The following is a 5,274-nucleotide window of genomic DNA, read 5'->3' on the forward strand; positions in this document are numbered from 1 at the left end:
AACTATTAATTAATGGAAACAGAATGAAACTTAATTTCTCCCTGCACCCACCTTGACATGGTCTTGGACCTTTCTGCAGAAAGACCCAAGCTATTAACCTTTAGGAATTATCTCAACCTGTCTGTGGCTTAAATGAAGCCTTACATCTTCCAGTGAAGCTGTGGGATCCATGGTTACCAAAATGAACACTGTAAGGAGCACTATATACCTGTCCATCGGCAGACGTTTGGTGAGGAGGCTGAAGATCACTGCCTCTAGGTGATGGTGGGCTAGAATGGACACTGCCTCCACCAGGAACTGCCTCAAGCTACCCTGCTTGATGGTAGGCATATGAATGTATATTCTCCTCAGGATAGCTGGCACCTGGACAGAATAAAACCAGAAAAAATGTCCCTTTTCCATTCTCTGCATTCATTCTGCAGAGCCAAAACCTTTATTTAGTCGTTTAGCAATTTGCTGTTCTTGTAGAAATTCCTCCCTTCAAAAAACAAGTATTTAGACATGGCTGCATAGATTTAATCCACAAAAATTATGCATATCTCTGCCCATACCTGGCTGCAACACCGGGTTAAGACATGCTGAGGCCCTAAGCTATGTCAAGTTAAAGAGGCCTCATTGCATTTCCAAAAAAACATGTATTATTCTAACAGAAAGGACAATGAAAAGAGAAATAATAAAGTTATCTATCTATCTATCTATCTATCTATCTATCTATCTATCTATACATAGGCAAAGAGGCAAGTAAAAACTAGTAATTTGGGGGTATTTTTAGAGACCCCTCATTATCTGAGGCCCGAAGATGTAGTTCACTTAGCTTGTCTCTTGGGGCCGGATATTCTCTTTTTGCATTTTACTCGGAGTCTAATTTTTCCAAGCCTTTCATGGCTGGAAACTGTGACAACAAGATAGACAACTAATCAAGCATCTTCCTTTTCCCTTGGGGTACGGCTACACTAGCTCGTTAGTTCGAGCTAGGTAGGGTAATGAGGGCAAGCAGAGTTGCAAATGAAGCCCAGGATTTAAATATCCCAGGCTTCATTTGCATGTTCCCGGGTGCTGCCATTTTAAAATCCTCCTTAATCTGAACTCCGTGCCCGCGGCTACACGCGGCACGGAGTAGGTAGTTCTAATTAAAGATCCTAATTCCATGAGGAGTAACGGTAGTTCGAATTAGGATCTTTAATTTGAACTACCTAGTCCATGCCGCATGTAGCCGCGGGCACGGAGTTTGGAGTAAGGGGGATTTAAAAATGGTGGCGCCAGGGAACATGCAAATGAAGCCCGGGATATTTAAATCTCGGGCTTCATTTGCAACTCCGCTTGCCCTCATTACCCTACCGAGCTCGAACTAACGAGCTAGTGCAGATGTACCGTTAGATTATCTCTGTCTTCTGCTGTTGATTCCCCCATTGCCTGACTCAGGATAGGAACACAGATGGAATTAACTTCCAATCCCAGGGGGAGAAACAGCAAGACTTGTGTTCACTGCAAATGATGGCAAAGACCTGAAAGCCTGCAGGTTAGCCAGAAAAACCTCTCCAGCTTCTATTTTACCTCATCCAGCATGGCACCTCCACACTCCTTCAGGATGATCTTCATCCACAGACCGGCTGCTGTGGCACAGGAGGGGCTAGCAGACCGCATACCATCCAGTATGGCCTCAATAAAATCTGTGGCTTGTTCAGAGGGAAAGTACTTACTAACCACCTGTGGACAGATCAAAAACAGGAAAGATTGCAATGATAGTCGGCTCCAGTACTTTTAAGAAAGGAGGCCTAAGAGCTGTATTGGAAAATAATGTATTCATCAGCAAATTGCTAATTGGGCTCCTATCTGGCAAGGCAGTTGCAATTAAAATTTTCTCTGTAATCTTTCTAGCTACCACATCTCTATTCTACACTAATAATATCAGGTTAGATCTTAGGTTGTACAGTTAGCACAACATTGTATGGGACAAACAGGATGTAAATTTCCAGTTTATATTCTATTATGTACATGACATCTTTTCACAAAATATAAAAATATGCAAAGAGATGCATGCACACAAATATAGGTTCAGGTAAACACACAAGGTGCCAAGACTGGTTTCTCAGCTTGATGTCCCGCTCACATATTTTACCCTGGATGGATGGATGGATGGATGGATGGATGTGCGCGCGCACATGCATGGGCATGTTCATGCAACTGTCTGGAATCTGTTTGTTTTTTACATGGCATTCATAGCATATACCTATGAAAAGCATGTTACTGATTACCCATGAATGCCTCACTCCCATAGCTCGCTCCAAGTGTGGAAAGACATCACAAAAGCATAAAACAATCATAGAATCATAGAATACTAGGACTGGAAGGGACCTTGAGAGTTCATCGAGTCCAATCCCCTGCCCTCATGGCAGGATCAAATACTGTCTAGACCATCCCTGATAGACATTTATCTAACCTACTCTTAAATATCTCCAGAAATGGAGATTCCACAACCTCCCTGGGCAATTTATTCCAGTGTTTGACTACCCTGACAATTAGGAACTTTTTCCTAATGTCCAACCTAAATCTCCCTTGCTGCAGTTTAAGCCCATTGCTTCTTGTTCTATCCCCATAGGCCAAGATGAACAAGTTTTCTCCCTCCTCCTTATGGCACCCTTTTAGATATCTGAAAACTGCTCTCATGTTCCCCCTCGATCTTCTCTTTTCTAAACTAAACAAACCTAATTCCTTCAGCCTTCCCTCATAGGTCATGTTCTCTAGACCTTTCATCATTCTCGTTGCTCTTCTCTGGACCCTCTCCAATTTCTCCACATCTTTCTTGAAATGCGGTGCTCAGAACTGAACACAATACTCCAATTGAGGCCTAACCAGCGCAGAGTAGAGCGGAAGAATGACTTCTCGTGTCTTGCTCACAACACCCGTTAATGCATCTCAGAATTATGTTTGCTTTCTTTGCAACGGCATCACACTGCTGACTCATATTCAACTTGTGGTCCACTATAACCCCTAAATCCCTTTCTGCCGTACTCCTTCCCAGACAGTCGCTTCCCATTCTGTATGTATGAAACTGATTGTTCCTTCCTAAGTGGAGAACTTGGCATTTGTCTTAAACTTCATCCTATTTACCTCAGACCATTTCTCCAATTTGTCCAAGTCATTTTGAATTAGTGACCCTATCCTGCAGATTAGTCGCAACCCCTCCCAGCTTGGTATCATCTGCAAACTTAATAAGCGTACTTTCTATATCAATATCTAAATCGTTGATGAAGATATTGAACAAAGCCGGTTCCAAAACAGACCCCTGTGGAACCCCACTTGTTATGCCTTTCCAGCAGGATTGTGAACCATTAATAACTACTCTCTGAGTATGGTTATCCAGCCAGTTATGCACCCACCTTATAGTAGCCCCATCTAAGTTGTCTTTACCTGGTTTATTGATAAGAATATCATGCGAGACTGTATCAAATGCCTTACTAAAGTCTAGGTATACCACATCCACCCCTTCTCCCTTATCCACAAGACTCGTTAGCCTATCAAAGAAAACTATCAGATTGGTTTGACATGATTTGTTCTTTACAAATCCAGGCTGGCTGTTCCCTATCACCTTGCCACTTTCCAAGTGTTTACAGACGATTTCCTTAATTACTTGCTCCATTATCTTCCCAGGCACAGAAGTTAAACTAACTGGTCTGTAGTTTCCTGGGTTGTTCTTATTTCCCTTTTTATAGATGGGCACTAGATTTGCCCTTTTCCAGTCCTCTGGACAAGGGAAAATGAATGGTGCACAGCCACTAGGACAGTCACCTAGTGTTTGTTACCTTAGCCATTTTGGAAGATGCTTGAAACAGAGCCTCAGGGTCTGGAGTTGTTAGTGCCTCACGGAGACAACTCAGCTCCTCCTCTGCTGACCCCAGGTTAGTGCACTGACCTAGGATAGAGAAAAGGAGAAAAAGTATGGCAACATTTAATAAAACTGAACCTCTGATCCATAGATAATCATACAGGAGGATCTATGGGGTATGTTATTACCAGCTGTGTGTGAAATTTTGGCCCCACTAAAGCCAATGACGAAATTCTTGTTGACTTTAACGGAGTCAGAATTTTACCGTCAGGCTATGTCTAGACTACATCCCTTTTTCGGAAAAGGGATGTAAATTAGACGTATCGCAATTGCTAATGAAGCGGGGATTTAAATCTCCCCTGCTTCATTAGCATAAAAATGGCTGCAGCTTTTTTCGGCACGGAGCTTTGCCGGAGAAAAGCGCCAGTCTAGATGCTGATCTTGCGGAAAATTAAGCCTTTTCCGAAAGATCCCTTATCCCTCCGAAAAAGGGATGTAGTCTAGACGTAGCCCCTATGTCTGAAAGTTAACGGTAATGGCATGTGATTCATTGTGATTCATACAGGATTAAACAGGCACTGTATTCTGTGTGGAGCATCTTTCTCTGTATATCTGGTTTCAGTAGCCACTCTGCTCTCAGTATTTAAATCTAATCTCATAGTCAAGCACAACTCATGTAGATTGATCTGAGGTTCTGATTTGGAGGAGAATCCCTCCACTGAACTCTCATTGTAAAAGAGATGGGGCTGACCAAAAGCTTAGGTAGGAAACCCAGGCTCTTCGCTCACTTCTAAATCATGAACTGTCTCTTTAAGGGAAAGCTGTCCTGCTCTGTCATCTCCCTCTCCCCACCCCACTCTGCAGAGCGGGGGCATATGGGCATATGGCGGGGGAGAGAGTGTGTGTGAGACAATGTGTGTGTGTGTGTGTGTGAGAGAGAGAGAGAGAGAGGGACATGCTGGCTGCCAGAGAAATCTTAGAAACAGTGCCTCTTTAGATAGGCACTCCGTTACTCACCATACTTCAGACTGGAGCAGCACTATTGTATGTGTCCCTCTCCCCAAACTCTGCTCTGCAGAGATGATGACAGGGGCAAAAGGGTCACCCTGATTTCTGCATGTCTCCCTGCTCACCTCCCCTCCACACACCACTAGCAGCAGATAGGATGGAGCAAGGTCGGAGAGGGGCAGCTGAACACATGCTGCTGGCATGCTTGCTAATCAGCTGAGCGCTCCAGACAGAAATTCTGGGGAGAAGGGCAGATCTGGCCTGTGTGCTATATTTTGTCCACCCTCTAATATTTGCAGATTATTTATTATTTGTGCAGTTCTCTTCCAGCAATGTACTTACAAGGCCCCAATCGTTCTGTTATATAAGTGTCGCTAACAAGACAGAAAGAATTACAGATGGAAAAAATGGTCATTACAACAATGAAAGAAAGTGAAGAG

Source organism: Pelodiscus sinensis, chromosome 18 (assembly GCF_052426305.1).
Source record: "Pelodiscus sinensis isolate ZL-2025 chromosome 18, ASM5242630v1, whole genome shotgun sequence".
NCBI classification, from domain to species: domain Eukaryota; kingdom Metazoa; phylum Chordata; order Testudines; family Trionychidae; genus Pelodiscus; species Pelodiscus sinensis.